This window comes from Natrix helvetica (genome assembly GCF_964273705.1).
Source record: "Natrix helvetica genome assembly, chromosome: 4".
NCBI lineage: Eukaryota > Metazoa > Chordata > Lepidosauria > Squamata > Natricidae > Natrix > Natrix helvetica.
Genome location: NC_138550.1, coordinates 2845971 through 2872596, shown reverse-complemented (window position 1 = coordinate 2872596; position 26626 = coordinate 2845971). Strand labels below are relative to the sequence as shown.

At 45.3% G+C, this 26626-nt stretch overlaps 3 protein-coding genes across 3 annotated transcripts in view; 2 read left to right on the top strand and 1 right to left on the bottom strand.

The window, feature by feature from the left end:
- FAM168A (family with sequence similarity 168 member A) overlaps positions 1-26626 on the bottom strand; it is a 373080-nt gene that overhangs the window by 43395 nt on the left and 303059 nt on the right. The window lies entirely within an intron of this gene.
- The window catches only part of RELT (RELT TNF receptor), a 483787-nt gene that overhangs the window by 231458 nt on the left and 225703 nt on the right, over positions 1-26626 (top strand). The window lies entirely within an intron of this gene.
- Positions 18477-26626, top strand: part of P2RY6 (pyrimidinergic receptor P2Y6) — a 37678-nt gene continuing 29528 nt past the window's right edge. The window contains exon 1 of the mRNA XM_081952896.1: positions 18477-18582. The gene's annotated coding sequence lies outside the window, so the exon portion shown is untranslated. The remainder of the gene's footprint in view (positions 18583-26626) is intronic.

Genomic DNA, 26626 nt, shown 5'->3' with positions numbered 1-26626 from the left:
GCCAGGAGCAGAAGTGGGCCGAAATAACTCCCAGCAAAACTCATAGAAGCTTTTCCTCCTGCGTGATTCCTTTCGTGATGACTTACTCACTAGATTTTTACCCTGCCTTTATTACTTTATTATTTCGCAAGTAACTGAAGGCGACAAACATGCCTAATACTTCTTCCTCCTCTCCCTCCTCCTTTTGTCCTGCGACAACAACAACCCTGTGAGGTTGGCAGGGCCAGGAGAGAGAGAGAGGGAGGGAGGGAGGGAGGGAGGGAGGGAGGGAGGGAGGGAGAGAGAGAGAGAGAGAGAGTCACTGTGATTTTGTCAATGGTGTTGAAGGGGGAATCCAGATGTTTTGAAATTGCACCCAGAGCGCCTGTGATCTTTGGGGCTCGATCTGCAGCTCTTTGTCCTCGACTTACAGCAGTTCATTTAGTGACCGTTCAAAGTTGGAACGGCGCTGAAAAAAGGTGACGCATGGCCGTTTTTCACACTTACGACCATTGCAACATCCCTATGGTCACGTGATTGACATTCAGATGCCTGATAACCGGTTTGTATTTATGACGGCCGCAGGGGGTCGTGTGATCACATTTTGTGACCTCCTGACCAGCAAAGTCAGTGGGGAAGCCGGATTCACTTAACAACTGTGTTACTAACTTAACAACTGCAGGGATGCACTTAACAACTGCAAGCAAGGTAGGCTGTAAAAAGGGGCAAAATTCACTCAACAAACATTTCACTTTGTCCCAGAAATGTTGGCTCAATTGTGGTCGTATGTCGAGGACTAAGTAGAACAGACTAACAGAGTCGGAAGGGACCTGGGAGGTCTTCTAGCCCAACCCCCTGCTCACGCAGGAAACCCTCCTCCATATATACTGACTGTAGTTTCTCCATCAGCTGCCATCCAATCTTCTCCCTTGGAGATAGGATAGGATAGGGTAGGGTAGGGTAGGATAGGATAGGATAGGATAGGATAGAATAGAATAGAATAGAATAGAATTAGGAACAGGGAATAGGGAATAGGGAACAGGGAACAGGGAATAGAGAATGGAATGGAAGAGAAGAGAAGGGAAGGGAATAGGAATAGGAATAGGAATAGGAATAGGAATAGGGAATGGAATGGAGTAGAATACAATAGAATTAGGAACAGGGAATAGAGAATAGAATAGAATAGAATAACAAAGTTTGAAGGGACCTGGGAGGTCTTCTAATCCAACCCCCTGCTCAGGCAGGAGACCCTATATCATTCCAGATGAATATTTGTCCAATCTCTTCTTAAAAACCTCCGGTGATAAGGAAGGAAGGAAGGAAGGAAGGAAGGAAGGAAGGAAGGAAGGAAGGAAGGAAGGAAGGAAGGAAGGAAGGAAGGATGGATAGCAGAATGACAGAGATGAAAGGGACCTTGGAGGTCTTCTAGTCCAACCCCCTGCTCACGCAGGAAACCCTCCTCCATATATACTGACTGTAGTTTCTCCATCAGCTGCCATCCAATCTTCTCCCTTGGAGATAGGATAGGATAGAATAGAATAGAATGGAATTAGGAATAGGGAACAGGGAATAGAGAATGGAAAGGAAGGGAAGGGAAGAGAAGGGAAGGGAAGGGAAGAGAAGAGAAGAGAAGAGAAGAGAAGAGAAGAGAAGAGAAGAGAAGAGAAGAGAAAGAAATAGGAATAGGAATAGGGAATGGAATTGAGTAGAATAGAATAGAATAGAATAGAATAGAATAGAATAAAGAACAGGGAATCGAGAATAGAATAGAATAACAGAGTTGGAAGGGACCTTGGAGGTCTTCTAGTCCAACCCTCCTGCTCAGGCAAACCCTATAGTACCATTCCAGACAAATGGCTATCCAGTCTCTTCTTGAAAACCTCCAGTGATGAAGCACCCACAACTTCTGGTGGCAAGCTGTTCTTCTGGTTAATAGTCCTCACTGTCCGGAAGGTTGTCCTCAATTCCAGATTGCTTCTCTCCTTGATTCCTTTCCATCCATTGCTTCTTGTCCTGCCTTTAGGGCAGGGGTGTCCAAACTTGGGAACTTTAAGACTTGTGGACTTCAACTCCCAGAATTCCCCAGCCAGCTCACACACACCTTCTTTGGTAGTACCTAACTTTGGTAGCTAAGTAGTTAAGGTGGGAATTTTTTTTAGTTCTTTTTAAAACAACTCCTCCTTTTAATTTTCCCAGCACCGTCCGCAGGGACGCTGCACCTTTCCTTTCTCTTTTTACGTCGGCAGAAATCGGGTCCCAGTTGCCCAGAGTTTGCCCTCCACATGAACTCCTTTTACCAGGCCAAAAAAAACAGAGCCATCATCTTGTTGATTGCCAACGTCACAGTCTAAAGATAGCTGGTTTTCTGGTTTCCAATATTTGATTTCTGAACTGGACAGAATAACAAAAAACAATGATGGTAGGAAGCCTCTGTTGACCGTCAGAAGATGTGGCAGGAAGTGTCTGTGTGAGCATAAAGGAAGCTTAAGGAGGAGACCATATTACTCATACGTCTCGTCGCGTTGAAAGGACCAACAGAAGGTTGAAGGTCTCCGTCTTCCTTGGAAGCAAAGTTGCATCAACACAGGGATGCAATCAAGGTCAAGCGAGGTACTAACACCGCTCTGTAAAGCCTTAGTAAGGCCACACCTATAGTACTGCATCCAATTTGGTCACCACTCTATAAAAAAGATGATGAGAGACTCTAGAAAGAGTGCAGAGAAGAGCAACCAGGATGATTATTTGGAATGGAGGCTAAAACAGACAACGAATGGTGGTTCCTATTTTTCTACTTGCATTTTTTTACGTGCTTTCGAACGGCTAGGTTGGCAGAAGCTGGGGCAAGTCACGGGAGCTCACTCCGTTACGCGGCGCTCAGGATTCGATCTGCCGACCTTTCTGATCGGCAAGCCCAGCCTCTTAGCCGCTGAGCCACCGTGCCCCCAAGTTGAGGATTCCTTGCAATTAATTAACCACTCTTTGCAAATGGCAGAAGTCCACTTGTCCAGCAACAACGCATTTCTTACCACGCCATCCCTAATGGCCTTGCAGAAAATGGTCAAAGGGCTCCAAGATCAGGAAATTCTGGAAGAAAGGCAAACAGATTTCTCCATCAGATGCATTTCCCCGACTGTCGCCCCACCTAGAGAGTAAATGTTGCATTTGCTGGAGTGGCAATTTACACAATCCTAAAATCGGTTGGAAAAAGGAACAGTAAGCGTTTCCCTCTAAGGTTCATTTTGACTTCCTGTAAAGTCCTCGACTTGCAACTCTTCGCTTAATGACTGTTTGACGTTGCAAGGGCACTGGGGAAAGGGGCTTATGACTGTGTTTCACACTTACGACCGTGGCGGAATCCCCACGCTCATGTGATCAAATTTCAAAGGCTTGGCAACTGGCATGTACTTATGACAGTTGCAGTGTCCTGGGGTCACACACGATCCCCTTTTGCGCCCTTCTGATATGCAAACTCAATGGGGGAAGCCAGATGTGCTTAACAATTGTCTTACTATCTTAGCAACTGCAGTGATTTGCTTAACAATCGTGGCAAGAAAGGTCGTAAAACGGAGCAGAATGAATCATTGTCTTGCTTAGCTTACATTGTGGTCGTAAGTCGAGGACTCTCTGTACCAGTGTCCATTGTGCTGTCTTCAGTTGTGAACCGGCGATCCTGGAACCAAATGGGACACTATCAAGCCTCCCGATGCTCTAAACGTGGTCCTTGACTTACGACCATTCGTGTCACAATCGTTTGAATTTACAAAAGCGCTGAAAAAATTGATTGACCATCGGCCCATGCACTTAGCAACTGGCATGTATTTAAAACAGCTGCAGTGACGTACGATTGTCACTTGGTTGTGATATTCCCAACTGGCTTCGGACAAGCAAAGTCAATAGAGAAAACCGGATTCGCTTAATGACTGTGTGATTCACTTAAGGACCTGGCAAAAAGGCTGTGAAGTTGGGGGCGACTCACTTTGGGTATGGCCAGTCTAGAGAAAATAAGGAGAAGGGGGTGATATGATGGCAGTCTAATATTTAAAGGGCTGCCCCAAAGAAGAGGGGGTCAAGCTATTCTCCAAAGCACCTGAGGGCAGGAGAAGAAGCAAACTAATCAAGGAGAGAAGCAATGTGGAATTTAGGAGAAACTTCCTGAAAGTGAGAACAATTAACCAGTGGAACAGATTGCCACCAGAAGTTGTGGGTGCTCCATCGCTGGAGGTATTTAAGGAGAGACTGGATAAACTTTTGTCTGAAATGGTATAGGGGCTCCTGCTTGAGTAGGAGTTGGACTAGAAGACCTCCAAGGTCCCTTCCAGCTCTGTTATTCTGTTATTCACTTCATAACAGCATTGCTTAGGTACAAAACGCAACTGTGGTTGTAAATCAAAAAGCACCTGCATTTCAGCTAATGGACCGTGTCCTCTTTCAAGATAGACTGTTCCTTTTCTCTTGTCTCTGTTTGCTTCTCCGCATAAATCAGTCCACACTTTCTGTTGCCTTAAGCCTGCTCATTCTTCACCCCTTCCTTCCAAAAAGAACGGTTGTCACTTCTACAAATTTCAAATGTTATTTCAGACCTGCAGACTGCTTTCTCCGATATGTAGAGGGTGCCATTTTTTTTAATGCAAAGATAGTCCTCTTTCAATTTGGGAAATTTGGAAAGCTGTGGCATTTTGCTGGTGAAAATTGCTGATAAATTCAAGGATATTAAGCAAGGTTGGTGTAGTGATTAAGGCATCAGGCTAGAAACCAGGAGACAAAGGGTTCTAGTCCTGCCTTAGGCATGAAAGCCAGCTGGGTGCTTTTGGGCCAATCACCAGGAGACAGTGAGTTCTAGTTCCACTTTAGGCGCAAAAGCTGGCTGGGTGACTTCGGGCCAAACACCAGGAGAAAGGAAGTTCTAGTCCCTCTTGAGGCCCAAAAACCAGATGTCACCCATCTTTGGCCGAGTCCCTCTCTCCCAGCAGTTCAACAGTTTTTTTGTTTGAGAGAAAGAGGAGAAGGAAGGGGGAACAGATAAGTTCTCGGCCTTGAGTTATTTATAAAAATAATAAAGGCAGGATGTGAGTGAATAATAACCACTTCAAGAGATCTAAAGCTTGAAAGAAATGGTATCCTTGACGCAGCAATCATAACACCACGCAAAAAAAAAAATGACCACAAGTTTAAAATTTAAAGATAATCTCTTCTTAAGAGAAAACTGTGCAGAGTTTTCCTTGTGGGGGTCCGTCCCGTTGCAGTGAAATGTTTATTATCCCAATTTTTTGTTGCTCATCTTCCTCTTTTGATTGACTTTGTTATTTGGAAGACGCCTCTTTAAAAAAACAAAAACTTGGTCCTTGAACGCTACACGCATTGCATAATCCCAGATATCCTCTTTTATTATTTTTTTCCCCAAGGTGAAGGCGAAGGTCCCGTGACTTATTTTAGAATTTGTTTTCGATTTCTGGCATTCTTCGCTGGTTTTTGAAACACCCAACGTGGAACCGGAAGTGTGGAGGAGGCCAAAAATTCAAAATTAAAAAAAAAAACAACCCAACAGGTTGCAATGCAAGCCCATTCGTGGCTCGATCTGGGGGGAAAAAAAGGGCTTGGGGGAGATGAGATGGTAGCAAAGATTATGTTCGCAAGTACAGACATGGCCGAAGAGATGCTTCCAATCTGTGTCTACTCAGTTTAGGAAAGTCCTTGACGTAGAAGGAATAGACTATGAGCTGGAAGGGCCCTTCCGGAGATCTTCTAGTCCAGCCCCCTGCTGAAGCAGGAGAACCTATACTGGGGATGGCTAACCTTTTTGGTGCTGGGTGCCGAATTCACGCACGTCATAGTTTCGCCATCACAGATCTATACCGTTTTCAGACCGTCTGACAAGCCAAGTCAATACAATACAATACAATACAATACAATACAATAGTAGAGTTGGAAGGGACCTTGGAGGTCTTCTAGTCCAACCCCCTGCCTAGGCAGGAAACCCTATACCGTTTCAGACAGATGGCTCTCCAACATCTTCTTAAAGACTTCCAGTGTTGGGGCATTCACAACTTCTGGAGGCAACTTCTGTTCCACTGATTAATTGTTCTAACTGTCAGGAAGTTCCTCCTCAGTTCTAAGTTGCTTCTCTCCTTGATTAGTTTCCACCCATTGCTTCTTGTTCTACCCTCAGGTGCCTTGGAGAATAGCTTAACTCCCTCTTCTTTGTGGCAACCCCTGGGATATTGGAACACTGCTATCATGTCTCCCCTAGTCCTTCTTTCTCTTAAGCTAGACATACCTAGTTCCTGCAACCGTTCTTCATATGTTTTAGTCTCCAGTCCCCTAATCCTCTTTGTTGCTCTTCTCTGCACTCTTTCTAGAGTCTCCACATCTTTTTTACATCGTGGTGACCAAAACTGAATGGCGTATTCCAAGTGTGGCCTTACCAAGGCATTATAAAGTGGCATCAACACTTCACGTGATCTTGATTCTATCCTTCTGTTGATGCAGCCTAGAACTGTGTTGGCTTTTTTGGCAGCTGCTGCCCACGGCTGGCTCCTATTTAAATGGTTGTCCACTCGGACTTCGAAGATCCCTTTCGCAGTTACTACTGTTGAGCAAGGTACCACCTATACTGTACCTGTGCATTCCGTTTTTGTTGCCTAAATGTAGAACCTTACTCTTTTCACCATTGAATTTCATTTTATTAGATAGCGCCCAATGTTCAAGTTTGTCAAGATCCTTCTGTATCTTTAGCCTATCTTCTGGAGTGTTGGCTATTCCTGCCAGCTTGGTGTCATCTGCAAATTTGATGAGTTCCCCATTTATTCCCTCACCCAAATCATTGATGAAGTCAAAACGGACGGAGCCAGATTTGCTTAACAACGGTGTGACTAACTGAACACCAGCACTTAACAAACGTGGCAAGGAAGGTCGTAAAAGAGGGCAGAACTCACTTGGCAAGTTCCTTACTTAGCTACAGAAATTTGGGGCTCTAAATTGAGGACTATCTGTATTGAGAGCTAGCTGTGACTAGGAATACAGGTAGTCCTTGAGTTATGACCACGTTGTCCTCACTGTCAGGAAATTCCTCCTTAGTTCCAGGTTGCTTCTCTCCTTGATTAGTTTCCATCCATTGCTTCTTGTGCTGCCTTCAGGGGCTTTGGGAGAACCGTGGGAATAGACCTTGAGGTCTTCTAGTCCAGCCCCCTGCTAGAGCAAGAAGCCTTATACCAGGGGTGTTCAAACTTGGCAACTTTAAGACTTGTGGACTTCAACGCCCAGAATTCCCCAGCCAGCAGGGCTGGCTGGGGAATTCTGGGAGTTGAAGTCCACAAGTCTTAAAGTTGCCAAGTTTGGACACCCCTGCCTTATACCATTTTGGACAAATCATTGTCCAAACTCTTCTTAAAAACCTCCATTAATGGAGTACCTACAACTTCTGGTGGCAAGTAGTTTCCACTGGTTAATTCAGTGGTGGGTTGCTAATTTTTTTTACTACTGGTTCGGCTGCAACCTTGTCGCACTCAATGTGGGACCTCCCACCGCCACTACTCCCAGTTCACCTGATCCAGGCCAAACTGGGAGCAAACCCACCTCTGGGTTAATTGTCCTCACTGTTAAGAAGTTTCTCCTAAGTTGCAGGTTGCTCCTCTCCTTGGTTAATTTGCATCATTCCTCGTCTTGCCTTTTGGTACTTTGGAAAATAGTTTGGCTCTGGTTTTTGCGGAAGCCGCTCAAATATTGGAAGACTGCTATCATGTCCCCTCTAGTCCTTCTTTTCTCATACACTTCTTTATACAATACAATAGTAGAGTTGGAAGGGACCTTGGAGGTCTTCTAGTCCAACCCCCTGCCTAGGCAGGAAACCCTATTCCGTTTCAGACAAATGGCTATCCAACATCTTCTTAAAGACTTCCAGTGTTGGGGCATTCACAACTTCTGGAGGCAACTTCTGTTCCACTGGTTAATTGTTCTAACTGTCAGGAAATTTCTCCTTGGTTCTAAGTTGCTTCTCTCCTTGATTAGTTTCCACCCATTGCTTCTTGTTCTACCTTCAGGTGCCTTGGAGAATAGTTTGACTCCCTCTTCTTTGTGGCAACCCCTGAGATATTGGAAGGAAGGAAGGTGGGAAGGAATGAAGGTGGGAAGGAATGAAAGAAGGAAGGAAAGAAAGAAGGAAGAAAGGAAGGAAGGTGGGAAGGAAAGAAGCAGAGAAGAAAGGGAGGGAGGAAGCAAGGAGAGAAGGAAGGAAAGAAGGAAGGAGGGAAGGAAGGAGAGAAGGAAGGATCTCTCCTTGATTAGTTCCCACCCATTGCTTCTTGTTCTGCCCTCAGGTGCCTTGGAGAATAGCTTGACTCCCTCTTCTTTGTGGCAACCCCTGAGATATTGGAATAATGCTATCATGTCTCCCCTAGTCCTTCTTTCTCTTAAGCTAGACATACCCAGTTCCTGCAACCGTTCTTCATATGTTTTAGCCTCCAGTCCCCTAATCCTCTTTGTTGCTCTTCTCTGCACTCTTTCTAGAGTCTCCACATCTTTTCTACATCGTGGCGACCAGAACTGAATGCCGTATTCCAAGTGTGGCCTTACCAAGGCCTTATAAAGTGGTATTAACCCTTCACGTGATCTTGATTCTCTCCCTTTGGCCATACCCAACTTCTGCAACCACTGTTCCTCCTCGGTTTTAGTCTCCAGGCCTTTAATGATCTTCGTTGCTCTTCTCTGCCCTTTTTCCAAAGTCTCAAAGTCTTAATCGGTGTCCTCCTCTTTGGAATTGTTTTCTTTTGAGTCTTAACTCAAACAAGGGCTTCTGTTTTGATCATCGTTTTATTTGTTTGTCATCGTAATGGAGAACGAAGGCCGCCTTGTTGCTTCTGGAAAATTGGCAGACGCGTCTCCTTCAACACAAGCTCCGCAGGACGCAAAATAAACAGGGGTTTCGGTGGTTTGCAACCTGGAACATTGTGTGACTTGATGTGTCAAACGTGTTCAGAGGAAGCCGGAGCTCAAAAAGCTTTGGCAAAAATTCAGATTTGTTTGCTTTGTTTGTTTTTTAATTTCACCCCATCTGTAAAGGTGATTAAAGTTCCAAGTAAATAAACTTAAAAGAATGGCTTCTAAGGGATCCAGCGCGTTGCATTTCCATCAAGGATGCCAAAGGATCCGGTCTAAAAAAACCAAAAACGAGAAGAAGGAAGCCTCAAATATATTTTATTTATTGATCATGTAAATAGATGCCAAGTTGTCAAGAACTTGGATTTGGGTCAGGTGACCAGGTGGATGCTAGGACGGTTGTAAGTGCAAGTACTGGTCATAAAATGGTTCTTCGTCACTCAACGAACGGTCGAACGACAAAGATTACCTGCATATATTCCAGTAAACTTCCAGGTAGAATTGAAAGTGGTGGTTTAGGCCTACTACTCGGCAACCTGAAGGTTTGTGGACTTCAACTCCCAGAATTCCCTACATTTATGTGGACTTCAACTCCCAGAATTCCTCACATCTATGTGGCCTTGAACTCCCAGAATTCCTCACATCTATGTGGACTTCAACTCCCAGAATTCCCCACATCTATGTGGACCTCAACTCCCAGAATTTCTCACATCTATGTGGCCTTCAACTCCCAGAAATCCCCGCATCTATGTGGACCTCAACTCCTAGAATTCCCCGCATCTATATGGACCTCAACTCCCAGAATTCCCCACATCTATGTGGACTTCAACTCCCAGAATTCCTCACATCTATGTGGACTTCAACTCCCAGAATTCCTCACATCTATGTGGACCTCAACTCCCAGAATTCCTCACATCTATGTGGACCTCAACTCCCAGAATTCCTCACATCTATGTGGACCTCAACTCCCAGAATTCCCCACATCTATGTGGACTTCAACTCCCAGAATTCCCCACATCTATGTGGACCTCAACTCCCAGAATTCCTCACATCTATGTGGACCTCAACTACCAGAATTCCTCACATCTATGTGGACCTCAACTCCCAGAATTCCCCACATCTATGTGGACCTCAACTCCTAGAATTCCCCACATCTATGTGGACTTCAACTCCCAGAATTCCCCACATCTATGTGGACCTCAACTCCCAGAATTCCCCACATCTATGTGGACCTCAACTCCCAGAATTCCCCACATCTATGTGGACCTCAACTCCCAGAATTCCCCACATCTATGTGGACTTCAACTCCCAGAATTCCTCACATCTATGTGGACTTCAACTCCCAGAATTCCTCACATCTATGTGGACCTCAACTCCCAGAATTCCTCACATCTATGTGGACTTCAACTCCCAGAATTCCTCACATCTATGTGGACCTCAACTCCCAGAATTCCTCACATCTATGTGGACCTCAACTCCCAGAATTCCTCACATCTATGTGGACCTCAACTCCCAGAATTCCCCACATCTATGTGGACCTCAACTCCCAGAATTCCCCACATCTATGTGGACCTCAACTCCCAGAATTCCCCACATCTATGTGGACCTCAACTCCCAGAATTCCTCACATCTATGTGGACCTCAACTCCCAGAATTCCTCACATCTATGTGGACCTCAACTCCCAGAATTCCCCACATCTATGTGGACCTCAACTCCTAGAATTCCTCACATCTATGTGGACTTCAACTCCCGGAATTCCCCACATCTATATGGACCTCAACTCCCAGAATTCCCCACATCTATGTGGACCTCAACTCCCAGAATTCCCCACATCTATATGGACCTCAACTCCCAGAATTCCCCACATCTATGTGGACCTCAACTCCCAGAATTCCCCACATCTATGTGGACTTCAACTTCCAGAATTCCTCACATCTATGTGGACCTCAACTCCCAGAATTCCCCACATCTATGTGGACCTCAACTCCCAGAATTTCCTACATCTATGTGGACCTCAACTCCCAGAATTCCTCACATCTATATGGACCTCCACTCCCAGAATTCCCCACATTTAGGTGGACTTCAACCCCTAGAATTCCCCACATCTATGTGGACTTCAACTCTCAGAATTCCCAACATCTATGTGGACCTCAACTCCCAGAATTCCCCACATCTATGTGGACTTCAACTCCCAGAATTCCTCACATCTATGTGGACTTCAACTCCCAGAATTCCCAAGCCATCCATGGAGTAGAAGCCTCTCTTACTGTAGGCCAGGCTGGTGCTGGTTTTGGGTTGGTGCCCTGAAATACGTGTTGTTGTCGTTGTGATTGCTGTTCTCCTATTTTGACTCTGGTCCTGTTGAGTGTTGACACTTTTTCACTCTTTCTGCTTGTAAGGATATATATATTTTCCCCCTTAATGTCAACCTCTTGGAATCGTTTCCTAATTGCCAGGAGCCAAATGAAGCAACCACAGTAAATATTGTTTGAACGTCTTATTCACGGTTGTGCCATTTGCTTGGCCTGGATTTTAGCAACCTGCAGAAACCTGCTACGATTTAAACACGTGGTCCTCGGCTTACAACGGTTCACTTAGTGACCATTGGAAGGAACGACAGCCGTGAAAATAAAGCGACATGAACCATGGGGTAAATAGGTAGCCTTCAACGTACAGCCACAACTGGGATCAGAATTTACGCTGCTAAGCAAGGCAACGACTCTGTTCCAATTTTACGACCTTTTCTTGATGCTGCCATTAAGTGAATCGCTGCTGTTGTTGACTTAGCGAGATGGTTGTGAAGTGTATCCGGCTTCCCCGTTGACTTTACTTGTCAGAAGGTCGCTAAAGGGGATCGCGTGACCCCGGGACACTGCCACCGTCGTAAATATGAGTAACATGTTGTTAAGTGAATCTGGCTTCCCCGTTGACTTTGCTAAAGGGGGTGATGTGACCGTCATAAATACGAGTCAGTTGCCAAGCGCCTGAATTTTGATCACGTAACCATGGGGAATGCTGCAACGGTCGTAAGTGTGAAACACAGTCCTAAGTCACTATTTTGAGTGCCGTTCTTAACTTTAAACTAGGCGTTGTTAAGTCAAGGAGTATCTGTATCATTTAAATCTTTTTCCTGTCTTCTCTCCAGGAGTTTGAAAAAGCAATTATTGCCTTCTCTCATCCCATTTTACGTACACAACAACCCTTTGAGGTCGGCCAAGCTGAGAACCAGCAAATACCCCAAACTCTGCTTGGGATTTTTGCCCTGACTGACAACATTTTACTCAATTCTTTTGTCTGTCACGAGAAAATCAGATTCCCTCAGCCACGATTCTGGTTAAAAACACATCAAATCTATCTAAAAACTACAACTCGTCCTTGACTTATAACGATTCATTTAGTGACCGTTCAAAGTTGCAACGGCCCTGAAAAAAAGTGACTTAGGACCGTTTTCCAGACTTAAGCACCCTTGCAGCCTCCCCACAGTCCCATGAATAAAATTCGGACACTTAGCAACTGACTCATATTTATGACGGTCGTAGTACCCTGGGGTCACGTGATCCCGTTTTGCGACCGTCTGACAAGCAAAGTCAATGGGGGGGAAAGCTGGATTCGCTTAAGAACCGTGTGACTAACATAGCAGCTGCAGGGATTCACTTATCAACAGTGGCAAGAAAAATTGTAAAAATGGGCAGGGTCGAATCACTTAACAGCTGTCTCGTTTAGCAACCAAAATTTTGGGCTCCATTGTGGTCGTAAGTCGAGGCCCACCTGCAGGAATGTCCGCTTTTCTTACAAAATAGCACGAGGCCACCTTATTCTGTCCCTGCAACTTCTTTCTATCTTCATTTTTTTTTCTTCCCTTTCAGTTTTCCCCATTTTGCGTAACTTTTCTCCATATCCACATTTTTCAGAGCGAGTAAAAATGCCTCCCTTGTGTTGCACAAGAATCATTTGTTCTGTGCAAACGGTCCTCGGCTCGCTGGAGGGTTGTTGGTTTTGTGTTGTCGTTTTTTTCCTCTTTCCTTTAAGGCTCAACCAGTTTGACCTCTCGCTGCTTTTGCAACCACAATTTTCCTTGAGGTTTCGGCTTCCTGCTGTGACCTCCAGCGCATCTGAATTTACAAATGAAGACGGAGGAAGAATCACATATAAAATAATGGAATCCTAAGACTGGAAGGGACTTTGGAGGTCATCCATTCCAACCCCCTGCTCAAGCAGGAAACCCCATACCGTATCGGACAAATGGTTATCCAGTCTCTTGAAAACACCCAGTGTTGGAGCACCAACTTCTGGTGGCAAGTAGTTCCACTGGTTAATTGTTCTCACTGTCAGGAAATTTCTCCTTAATCTCAGGTTGCTTCTCTCCTTGATTAGTTTCCATCCGTTGTTTCTTGTCCTGCCTTCAGGGGCTTTGCGGAGACCACATAATTCAGTCTGAAACAACATTTTTTCAATTGTCTGCATAGCGGGCTGGGGAATTCTGGGAGTTGTAGTCCACGCTAAGAAACCCACCCACCCACCCCGCCAGCTATGCAGACAATTAAGTTGAGTTAAATGATGTCAGTCAAGCAGACTTTAGCGTATTTGCCGGTTCTCCGGTTGACCTACCCCTAAGGGTTGTTGTGTAGGTCAAATGGGATGAGGGGAGGCTGTAAGTACTCTTTCCAACTTCTGAAGGAAAGACAGAAAAAAGATTTAAATAGTACAGGTAGCCCTTGGCTTACATATTTTCATTTAGTGACGGTTTCAAAGCAGGGGTGGGATTCTAAAATGTTAGCAACTGGTTCTCTGCCCAGTTGCTGGGTGGGCGTGGGCGTGGTGGGCGTGGTGGGCGTGGTGGGCGTGGTGGGCGTGGTGGGCGTGGTGGGCGTGGCATACTTGGCCTCCTGCATCACGGTGGCGTTTTCACCCTCCCCAGGCTCCTGAGGCTTTTCTCGAGCCTCCGGGACGGCAAATACTACCTCCCTAGGCTCTGGAAGCCCTCCGGAAGCCAAAAATGTCCCCGTTTTTGGAATTTTGGAAGGCTCAATTTTTGCCCTCCCAGACCCTCCACGCAGCCCCTGCCAGACCTACCTGTCATCCAAAACAGGCCACATGGAGACTCCTGGGAGGGGCAAGCTGGGAGGGGTGGGTCAGCGGATCCTTCCAACTACCGGTTCGCTCAAACCGGTGCAAAACAGCTGAATCCCACCACTGGTTCAAAGATACAAGGAAAAGTGCCAAGGTTGAGAAATATTTAATTTAGTGTGAGCAAGGGGTTGAACCAGACTGTCGGAAATGGTACAGGCTTTCCTGCTGGAGCAGCGGGGGTGGACTAGATGATCTCCAAGGTCCCTCCCAACTCTGTTATTCTGTCTTAGGGGTCCCTTCCAACCCTCCCCGATTCTATTTGCAGGCCATTTCATTTGGTAAAACCGGAATGGGTCCCGTCGTGTATTGGCTACTTCTGCATATATAAATATAGAAAGACGTAGTTCTCCTGAAAGCTTTACTTTCTCTTTTCTTTTTCATCACATCTGGGTTGTTGTTGTTGTTTCCCAGAGTGGTGAAAGTTTCGTTCTTTCTTTTTGCTTCTTCAGTGTTAAGAAAGAAAGCCAAACTTCCTCCTCGTTGCCCATCTGTTCGGCAAACGGCTCTGTTAAAATCCTTTCCTGGCATTTTGAACGACAATGGACTTAGTTGGAAGTCGCAGTCCTTTGGACAATACCAGGTTTAAATGGGTTCTGGATTGCCCAGAACTGCCAGTCATTTTGATGTCTTTTGACACCTCCTGGGGACAGATGATTTACAAGCATCTCCTGGCGACTGGCCCAAAGTCATGTAGCCGGCTTTCATGCCTAAGGCAGGACTAGAACTCACGGTCACCTGGTTGTAAGTCTTCCAGCCAGATTTCATGCCTAAGGCAGGACTAGAACTCCCCATCTCCTGGTGATTGGGCCAGAGTCCTCCAGTTGGCTTTCATAGTTAAGACAGAACTAGAACTCACCGTCTCCCTGTGATCGGCCCAAAGTCACCCAGCTGGCTTTCATGCTTAAGGCAGGACTAGAACTCAGGGTCACCTGGCGATTGGCCCAAAGTCCTTCAGCTGCCTTTCATGGTTAAGGCAGAACTCCCCTTGATCAGCCCAAAGTCTCGCAGCTGGTTTTCACAGCCACAGTAGGGACTAGAACTCACCCTCCCAGTTTCTAGACTACCCCCTTAACCACTAAGGCCCCTAGGCCAACGATTGTAAAATTCGATCTCACGACCCACTGATGTTGAAATTCCCACACACCCTTCTGGATGCTTAGACCCTGGCATCACCCTTACGAACGCTGCGCCTGTGTCCACATTCAAACAGCAAGTCCAAATATGGTGCCCGAGGCCCGTTAACTTTTCACGTTTTCAGCGTAAAGATAGAATTGATAGACGCAGCTCTCCCGGGGGTGGGGAAAAACCCCAGGATTATTATCAATAACAACTTCCTGGCTTGGATGTATGGAATACTTTCCCAAGAGGGGGAATGCGTCTGCCAGGAAAGCTAAGAAACCAAATTAGGAACGAGATGCCAAGCAATAACACGGAGCTGTATCCTTGCACCGCCAGAAATTAAATCTACATTAAAGTTTGCAAATTTTGGCTGCATTGGCCAAAAAGGCCAATACAATCCTAGGCTGCATCAACAGAAGGATAGAATCAGGATCACGTGAAGGGTTAATACCAGTTTATAAGGCCTTGGTAAGGCCACGCTTGGAATACGGCATTCATGTTTGGTTGCCAGGATATAAAATAGATGTGGAGACTCTAGAAAGAGTGCAGAGAAGAGCAACAAAGAGGATTAGGGGACTGGAGACTAAAACATATGAAGAACGGTTGCAGGAACTGGGTATGTTTAGCTTAAGAGAAAGAAGGACTAGGGGAGACATGATAGCAGTCTTCCAATATCTCAGGGGTTGCCACAAAGAAGAGGGAATCAAACTATCCTCCAAAGCACCTGAGGGTAGAACAAGAAGCAATGGGTGGAAACTAATCAAGGAGAGAAGCAACTTAGAACTGAGGAGAAATTTCCTGACTGTTAAAACAATCCATCAGTGGAACAACTTGCCTTCAGAAGTTGTGAATGCCCCAACACTGGAAGTCTTTAAGAAGATGTTGTACTGAAATGATGAAGAGTTTCATGTCTGAACAGGGGTAGGACTAGAAGACCTTCAAGGTCCCTTCCAATTCTGTTATTCTGTTCTGTTAACAGGTGGGAGCTCATCAAAGAGTAAAATAGGCAGCCAATAAATTTGATAGATTAGATGGATAGATGGATGGATAGATGATGAATAGGTAGATGAATGATGGATGATAGACAGACAGACAGACAGACACAGACATAGTAGGTAGAAAGATAGATATAGATAGATAGAAAGACAGACAGACAGACTAGGTAGGTAGGTAGATAGATAGACAGACAGACAGACAGACAGACAGACAGACAGACAGACATATAGTAGGTAGAAAGATAGATAGATAGATAGATAGATAGAGATAGATAGATAGATAGATAGATAGATAGACAGACAGACAGAGACAGACAGACAGATAGACATAATAGGTACATAGGTAGGTAGGTAGGTAGGTAGGTAGGTAGGTAGGTAGGAAGATAGACAGACAGACAGACTGGCAGACAGAAAGACAGACAGACAGACGATCTGTTTGGAGGTTTTCAAAAATAGATTGGACAACCATTTGACCAAGATAGTATAAGATTTCCTGCCTTGAGCAGCGGGTTGGACTAGATGACCTCCAAGGCTCCCTCCAGCTCTATGAGTCTATATTTCCATCTTTGCTGCTGCCCATCTTGCTATGTATTGCCGACTGCATTATTTTCTGGGATGTTAACCATGTCACATCTCATTTTTGAAGGAGCAGGATTGCCCTGCAAAATCTGCAGAAATATTTTGAATTTTGCTGCCTAAACCGGACTGGTGTTTTTTTCCTCAGGAGGCCTTTTGGTGTCATTGCCGGCCGAGGGACCACTTCAAAGGATTCTCCCTTCCCCGAAGCCTTCCTGCAATTCTCTATTTCTCCCTGGTGTTTTTATTTCCCGTTCCAAGTCAAATAGAGGAGGGGTTTTATCCCCCCCTCCCCAAATATTTTGTCTTCTCTCAATTGACATTTGAGTTGAAATTCTCCATTGTTTATTCTGTTGGATTCAAAACTCACCAAGGTTAAGGGTAAACCAAATTTGGAGCTAATCCACACAAACAGGGTGTAACCCAGGGCCAAAATGAGGTTCTAATACCATTTTATAAAGCCTTAGTAAGGCCACACCTAGAGTACTGCATCCAGTTTTGATCACCACACAATAGAAAAGACGGCGAGACTCTAGAAAGAGTGCAGAGAAGAGCAACAAAGATGATGAGGGGACTGGAGACTAAAACATATGAAGAACGTTGCAGGAACTGGGCATAGCTAGTCTAGGGAAGAGAAGGACCAGGGGAGACAAGGTAGCATCTTCCAATATCTGAGGGGCTGCCCCAGAGAGGAGCGGGCACCCGAAGACCAGACAAGGACTAATGGATGGAAACTGACCAAGGAGAGATTCAACCTGGAAATAAGGAGAAATTTTCTGACAGTGAGAACCATCACTCCAAGGAACAGAAGTTGCCTTCCGAAGTTGTGGAAGCTTCATCTCTGGAAGCTTTCAAGGAGAGATTGGACTGCCCTCCGTCAGAAATGGTGTAGGGTTTCCTGTTTGGGCAGGGGTTGGGCTAGATGACCTCCAAGGTCCCTTCCAACTCTGTTCATCTATATTCAATAGAATAGTAGTTGCCTTCGGAAGTTGTGGAAGCTTCATCCCTGGAAGCTTTCAAGGAGAGACTGGACTGCCCTCCATCAGAAATGATGTAGGGTCTCCTGCTTGGGCAGAGGTTGGGCTAGATGACCTCCAAGGTCCCTTCCAACTCTGTTCATCTGTATTCAATGGAATAGAAGTTGCCTTTGTAGGTTGTGGGAGCTTCATTCCTGGAGGCTTTCAAGAAGAGACTGGACTGCCATCTGTCAGAAATGGTGTAGAGTCTCCTGCTTATGCAGGAGGTTGGACTAGATGACCTCCAAGGTCCCTTCCAACTCCGTTCATCTGTATTCAATGGAATAGAAGTTGCCTTTGTAAATTGTGGGAGCTTCATCCCTGGAGGCTTTCAAGAAGAGACTGGACTGCCATCTGTCAGAAATGGTGTAGAGTCTCCTGCTTATGCAGGGGGTTGGACTAGATGACCTCCAAGGTCCCTTCCAACTCCGTTCATCCGTATTCAATGGAATAGAAGTTGCCTTTGTAAATTGTGGGAGCTTCATCCCTGGAGGCTTTCAAGAAGAGACTGGACTGCCATCTGTCAGAAATGGTGTAGGGTCCCCTGCTTGGGCGGTGGGGGTTGGGCTAGATGACCTCCAAGGTCCCTTCCAACTCTGATGTAATTTGTATCCCTCTGGTGATGCAATTCAGCTTTCAAGGAAGCGTCAGACCTTCTGCTGAGGCTGCCAAAACTGGAGGCAGGGCAGGGCAGAGCAGCGGCGGGGCTGGGCCGGGCTGGGGAAGCGGGGCGGGACCGCGGCTCGCTGCGGCTCTTCCCCGCCGGAGCACCGAGCAGAGCGCAGCGGAGCGCAGTTGCGGCGAGGTTCCCAGGCGCGTCTCGCCTCTTTTTTCCCCGCAGGGCAAAGCGAGCGGGAAGTCAGCGGACGCTGCCGGGCAGGGGGTCCCAGCTAAGGTAGGGGCTCCGCCGAAGGGCGCAGCGGGGGGAGCGGGGGGCGGCGGTCGTGGGGGGCTCGGATAGCTGACCTCTGAGGTTCCTCCCCTTTTGGGGACCGCGGAAGAACGCGGCTCGGGGAGAGAAAGGGTCCCCACGTTCCCCATTTAACGGGTGGGGAGGAACGGTCGTGGGGGGCTCGGATAGCTGACCTCTGGGGTCCTCCCTTTTTTCTAAACCGTGGAAGAAGGCGCCTCGGGGAGGGAACGGGGGTCTCCCAGACTTTTCCCCATTTAAAGGGTGGGGGGACGGTCCTGGGGGGCTCGGATAGCTGACCTCTGATGTTCCCCCTTTTTTTGGGACCGCGGAAGAAGGCGCCTCGGCAGAGAAAGGGGATCCCCCAGACTTTCCCCATTTAACGGGTGGGGAGGAACGGTCGTGGGGGGCTCGGATAGCTGACCTCTAAGGTTCCCCCCTTTTTCTTGGGCCGCGGAAGAAGCCGCCTCGGGGAGAGAAAGGGGGTCCCCCCAGACTTTCCCCATTTAACGGGGAGTTTAGGGTCCTTTCTTAGTGCAGGAAAGACTCTCGAGGTCCTCTAGTCCACCCCTCTGACATGGGCACCTCTGCGCTAAGCCCACCTGGACAGGTGGGTGGCCCCATCCAACCCCTTTGGAAGCCGCCACGAGGGTGTGGGGATTCATGGTGCGTCTGTTTGCGTGTTGCTCTTGGTGTGTTGGTGTGTAAGCCCAAAGCAGGCTGTGCCGCCAAAACAATTCGGAGCTGGGTGTGAATCCCCGTTTCTGCAGGGGATTCTTCCTTATGGTACTCTTTTCTTTTTCTGTTTTTGAAGTATTTTTATGATACGATTTTTTCTTCATTTTACATCACAGTTTCAGCTTTGCAACAACTCTGTATCCGTTTATATCCACAGGTTGTTGTTTTTTTACACTTATATATACTATCATGTCTACATCATATAGTTATCGTTCTAGATATTTTTACATTTTATAATTTTTGTAAATCTTAACATTATAGACAATTATACATCATAAATATCCTTCGCCTTTCGTTATATGTAGATTTATTTCTAGTTTCTAATTCATTAACTGTCTTTCATTGTTAGTTTTCTAATCTTTGCATCTTCTAACAAGCCAATTATACCATATATCCCAAATTAAATAATATTCTGTTTCTCCTTTGTCTTTGATTTCCATTGTTAATCTATCCATCTCCATGCAGTCTAATATTTTCTTTATTACCATTTCCTCACAGGGTATATTTCCATTTTTCCAAAAAATTTCAGCATATGCAATTCTGGCCACCATTATTACATGCAGCATTAAATATTAGGGTTTTTTTTTGTTATATTTCCCTGTTAACATGCCTAATAGAAATAGCCCCAGTTTTAACACTATTTGCTGTTTTACCATTTCCTCTAACCATTTTTTTTAATCGTTATCCAATAATTTTTTTGCCGAAGGACATGTTTACCACATGTGATGGTATGTTTCTTGTGTCTGTTTGCATTTCCAGGATTCTGGTGATCTGTTTGGAAACATTTTTGCTAGCAAAATGCTAGCAAAAATGTTTTCAAACAGATCACCAGAATGCTGGAAATGCAAACAACTGGTGGTAGATGCCATCTGTAGAACATTTTATATAAGTTTTCTCTATATGCTGCCGACATTGTCAATTTATAATTACACACACACACACACACACACACACACACACAATTTCTCCCACTTGTCTAATTCTATGGTATAGCCGAATTTTTTTGCCCAAATTATCATAGTGTCCTTTGCTGTTTTCTTCTTCCATTTTAAACCTCAATAAATAGTTGCATAATTTTTTTATCTGCCTCCTGTAATATCCTGTCCAATTCTTGTGGTTTTTTTTAAAAATAAAACTCATAGTTTTCTGCATCTTTCTTATATCTCATCTGGATTTGCCTATAAGGCCACATGGCAGCCTTTTCCAATATCTGTACTTTTTTTTTTTTGGCATAGTAAATAATGTCCCCTCTTTTGCGGGTTGGTAGTCTGGCAAAGCCGGGGCATCTGGTTTACTCTCTCTCTCTATTTTTTTAAACTTTTTGCAATTTATTAAGCTGCGGTTGAATCAAATCGGTCGAATTTTATTGTATGAAATGAAGGGAGAAGGTTCAGCCAAAAATTTATTTTTCCTTTCAAGACGATTCCCCCCCCCCCCCGCTCCTTTTCCTCCTGGCTGGGTGGGGAGACCCCAAAGGTCCAGCTGGAGGGCTGCGTTAAAATGCCCCCCCCAGCATTTTGCAGAGCGAGACGTATTGATAACCCTCAAATTACGACCGCGATTGAGCCCCAAATTTCCATCGCCAAGCAAAGACTACGTGAGTTTTTACCCGTTTCATGCTCTTGCTTGCCGTCGTGGTTAAGTGAATCACCACATTTCTTCAGAGAGTAACACGGTTGTTAAGTAAATCTGGTTCCCCCACTGATGTTGCTTGTCATGTGAAGCCCGGACACTGCAACCATTGTGGATGCAGGCTAGTTTTAGTCCTGCCTTAGGCCTGAAAGCCAGCTGGGTGGCCGTTCACCAGGAGACGGGGAGTTCTAGTCTTACCTTAGGCATGAAAGCCGGCTGGGTGACTTTGAGCCAATCACCAGGAGACTGTGAGTTCTAGTCTTACCTTAGGCATGAAAGCTAGCTGGGTGACTTTGGGCCAATCACCAGGAGACGGGGAGTTCTAGTCCTGCCCTGGGCATGAAAGCCAACTGGCTGGTAGTTGTGGAGAAAAACAGGAGAAGGAGGGAGTATTGTTTATGCTCTCCATCTAGAAGATGGTCAGGGCCACCGTCTTCATTTCATGGATTTCCTGGCCTGTAGGATATCCGTCCCCCGTTTCATAGTAAGTGGGCCTGATGCTGGTTTGTTCCCTGAGGGACATTCGGTGGGCTCTTTAACGGCTGTGTCCTTCTGGGTTTGTTTCTCCAGATGCCTCCTCAGTCAGTCGGTCGGTTTATTTCCCCCCCCCCCCCACCGATTGATTGTTGTGCCGTGAAATCATTTCGTACTACAGGAGATCAGACCGAGATAGATTGTCTCTGGGAGGCTCTGTCCCCCGCCTGGTCCTTCTGGTCTTCCAATGGTGGCCCCACTGGGACCGAGTCCATCCGAATAACAGAGTGGGAAGGGACCTCAGAGGTCTTCTAGTCCAACCCCCTGCTCAACCAGGACACCCTACGCAGTTTTGGACAAGTAGTTCTCCTCCTCCTCCTCCTCCTCCTCCTCCTCCTCCTCCTCCTCCTCCTCCTCCTCCTCCTCCTCCTCTGTTTCCCCTCTTTTTCCTTCTCCTTTTCCTCCCATACCTTCACTCCTCCTTTTCCTTTCTTCCTCCCTCCCTCCCTTCCTCCTTCCTTGCTCCTCCTCTACCACCACTCCTTCTCTTTTTCCTTCTTTTTCCTCCCGTACCTTCACTCCTCCTTTTCCTTCCTCCCTCTTTCCTTGTTCCTCCTCCTCCTCTATACTACTTTTTCCTTCTCCTTTTCTTCCCCTAATTCCATTCCTCCTTCTCCTCCTTTTCTTTCTTTTTTTCTTTTTCCTTCTCTTTTCTTTCTTTCTTTCTTTCTTTCTTTCTTTCTTTCTTTCTTTCTTTCTTTCTTTCTTTCCTCCCTCCCTCCCTCCCTCCCTCTCTCCCTCCCTCCTCCCTCCTCCTTCCACCCGACTCCTTTCTAGCATTAATGTTATCACCTAGTTGGGTCATGAAACGTTTTCAAGAAAAACCCCCAGCTCAGACAACACTAAGGACCCCAGAATCCTCCTCCTCCTCCTCCCCTATCACCACTCCTTCTATTTTTCCTTCTCCTTTTCCTCCCATACCTACATTCTTCTTTCTCTTGTTCGTTCTTTCTTTCTTTCTTCCTTCCTTTCCTTCCTCCCTTTTCTTTCTTTCTTTCTTTCCTTCCTTCCTTTCTCCTCCTCCTCTATCACAACTCCTCTTTTTTCTTCTCTTTTTCTTTCCTTACCTCCACTCCTCCTTCTCCTTCTCCCTCTTATTTTCTTTCCTTCTTTTTCTTTCTTTCTTTCCTTCCTTCCTCCTCCTCCTCTATCACAACTCCTCTTTTTTCTTCTCTTTTTCTTTCCTTACCTCCACTCCTCCTTCTCCTTTCCCTCCTTCTCCCTTTCTTACTTATTTTCTTTCTTTCTTTCATTCCTTCCTTCCTTCCTTCCTTCCTTCCTTCCTTCCTCCCTCCCTCCTCCCCGCTCCTCCTCCTCTTCTCATCACATATCCAAAATTGGATCCTTCCTTCCCCCTCACCGTATACCTAAATAATCCGATTTCACTCTCCTTCTCTCTGTCCACCCTCCTGGTCTATACTTTTGTGGAGCTGTGGGTTTGTGAAGTGGCCCATGACAGCAAGCTTGAGTCAGGCTTCCCCCCTTGGCTCTCTGCCCACGGTGGTGAACTACAAGCCCCATAGACCCCAGCCAGGACAGCCGGTCGCCCCTGCCCCATTGTTTCTCGTAAGTCAAGAAAAAAAACGTTGACGATTCAGCAATCAGCTCTAAAACCGAAGCCTGTAAAATATCATCGCGTTGCATTGCAGACGAAGCTTGGTGACAACCAAGGCCTTATTTTTCTTTTTTAAATCCCTGAAGAATTCTTCGAAAAGTAACTGTGTAAAATCAAAAGGGTTTATTTTCCTAAGAAAGGGCTCCATATATCTTGCATTCTTCTATAACAGCAGCCCAGGCGGGAAAGTGGGATCAAAATTCCAGAGAATTTCCCAGCGATTCCCAGATGTCGTTTGGAAAATTCTCACCTAATCCATGTTGGCTTGGAAGGACCAGCTTCCCGCGGAACTCAGCCTAATATTAGTCTCATCCTGGTTTGTCCCACTGTTTTCGTTTAGAAACATTTTCTTTTGTAAAAGCACATCGGTGCCTAAGAAGAGGAAGGGGATTTTCTTTCTTTGGGATTTAAAAAAAAGGGGAAACTTAAAATGGGAAGTTTCTATACTTTGGCACACAATGGAAAAAGTCGAGACGCCTTGTAGACTTTGGCTGCTCAGCAGCGTCTGCGAGAAGTAAAAAAAGTCTCAATACGTTTTTTATTTTTTATCTTTTACAAACATATCAGTGTGGTACCTGAGTGTCATACATTTCATACGAGAAAATTAATATTAACCACATTTGTTTCTTTTAACAAGCTTATATAATACTAATAGTAATACACATCTTTATATTAAATTATAATCTTTCATTGTTGGGTTATTCAATATTTCAATGTGTTATTTTTATACCAGTCACCCTATCTTAATTATCATACCTTTTAATACGGACAAAATATTATCAATCATATTTGTTACATTTAACAAACTTATTCCAGCCTAGGCAGGGGGTTGGACTAGAAGACCTCCAAGGTCCCTTCCAACTCTATTATTCTATTCTATATAACTAATATTAATACCAATATTTATATTACATTAAGATCTCCCATTATTGCTTATTCAACTTGTTATGTAGTTATTCAATATTTCAGTGTATTGTTTTTATATCAATCACCATATTCTACATAATACAGCTGAGATATTATTCATCTCATTGACTCTAAAATAAAAATAACACTGAAATATTGAATAACCCAACAAATATTGAATAACCCAACAATGAAAGATTGTAATTTAATGTTTCATTCTTGGGTTATTCAATATTTCAATATATTATTTTTATACCAGTCACCCTATCTTAATTATTATACCTTTTAGTATGGATAAAATATTATCAGTCCTATTGGTTACATTTAACAAACTTATATAACTCATATTAATAGCTACATTTATATTAGATTAAGATCTTCTATTATTGCTTATTCAACGTGTTATTTAGTTATTCAATATTTCTCTTTTTTTGAAGTTTTTTTTATTTTCATACAAATAACCACACGTGTATCATTGCATCATAGCCAACACTATTTTGTATTATTCAATATTATATCAATTCCCCTTACCATCAACTCCCAATGACTATCATTGGCTCTTCTGCTCTCCATATACCATATTTATACCCTATCCATCACATTTTTGCCTCCCCTACCTCTCTCCTCCTCCCTACCTCCTTTCTTCCCTCTATCATCCCTCTCTTCTGAACTTCCCCTTCCTCTCTCCTTCCCCTCTCCTCTTTCCACTCCTTCTTTCTCTCCTCCTCTTCCCCCCCTCTCTCCTAACCCCTCTCTTCCTCCTCTCATCTCCCATCTCTCTTCCACTCTCAGCATGGTAAACCACTGCAAAACAAACTGAGATTAAAGCTAGTTTGCTCCATTTTGCAAACGCAGCTGCTGCTTGGCCTCTAGCCAGCTTGGTTGAGTCTGTTGATCAATCCCAGCTTTTTCGCTCTTGTTTGTGTCTGAAAAATCAATTCTTGCAATCCAGCTCAGTCCTGATCATCCATCCCCGTCTCTTCTCCATGTTGATTAAAGGCAAAAAAAGTTGGCAGATTTTCCAAGGACATCCAACAGCTTTTCTGACTCTCTCTCTCTCTCTCTCTCACACACACACACCCTGGTCTATCCTGCCGTTTTATGGCCTCTGTATTTTACCACAAAGCCAAGCAAAGTTGGGTTTTTTTTAATGTTGAATGGATTTTTTAAACCTTTGGATGGATTTAGTCATGTGAAGCGTTAATACCACTTCATAAGGCCTTGGTAAGGCCACACTTGGAATATGGCATTCAGTTTTGGTCGCCACGATGTAAAAAAGATGTGGAGACTCTAGAAAGAGTGCAGAGAAGAGCAACAAAGATGATTAGGGGACTGGAGACTAAAACATATGAAGAACGGTTGCAGGAACTGGGTATGTTTAGCTTAAGAGAAAGAAGGACTAGGGGAGACATGATAGCAGTCTTCCAATATCTCAGAGGTTGCCACAAAGAAGAGGGAGTCAAACTATTCTCCAAGGCACCAGAAGGCAGGACAAGAAGCAACGGATGAAAACTAATGAAAGAGAGAAGCAACATGGAACTAAGGATAAATTTCCTGAAAGTGAGAACAATTAACCAGTGGAACCGTTTGCCACCAGAAGTTTGGGTGCTCCATCACTGGAAGTTTTTAAGAAGAGATTGGACAGCCATCTGTCTGACATGGTATAGGGTCTCCTGCCTGAGCAGGGGGTTGGACTAGAAGACAATACAATACAATACAATAGTAGAGTTGGAAGGGACCTTGGAGGTCTTCTAGTCCAACCCCCTGCCTAGGCAGGAATCCCTATACCGTTTCAGGCAAATGGCTATCCAACATCTTCTTAAAGACTTCCAGTGTTGGGGCATTCACAACTTCTGGAGGAACTTCTGTTCCACTGATTAATTGTTCTAACTGTCAGGAAGTTTCTCCTCAGTTCTAAATTGCTTCTCTCCTTGATTAGTTTCCACCCATTGCTTCTTGTTCTACCCTCAGGGGCTTTGGAGAATAGTTTGATTCCCTCTTCTTTGTGGCAACCCCTGAGATATTGGAAGACTGCTATCATGTCTGCCCTAGTCCTTCTTTCTCTTAAGCTAAACATACCCAGTTCCTGCAATCGTTCTTCATATGTTTTAGTCTCCAGTCCCCTAATCATCTGTTGCTCTTCTCTGCACTCTTTCTAGAGTCTCCACATCTTTTTTACATCGTGGCGACCAGAACTTTTTCTGGTTCCGCCCCAGGCCCCTGTTGGAACCGGATAGGTTCCAGGCGGAGCTTGGGCCACCTCCTGCTGACCTGTCCCGCCCCCGGGCTGAGGACCTGGTAGCCGCATGGAATAGTGCGGCTGCCGGTGCCTTGGACCGGGTGGCGCCTTTGCGGCCTCTCCGACGGCCACGATCGACCCGGGCCCCCTGGTTTAACGGGGAGCTAAGGGCGATGAAACGCCTTAGGAGACGCCTGGAGAGTAAGTGGAGATCCTCCCGCTCCGAAGCTGACCGAACACAGGTAAGAGCCTACATAAGGACCTACCTTGTGGCAATAAGAGTGGCCAAACGTCAGTATTGTGCCACTCTTATAGCGTCCGCAGAGAACCGCCCTGCCGCCCTGTTTCGGGTGACCCGCTCCCTT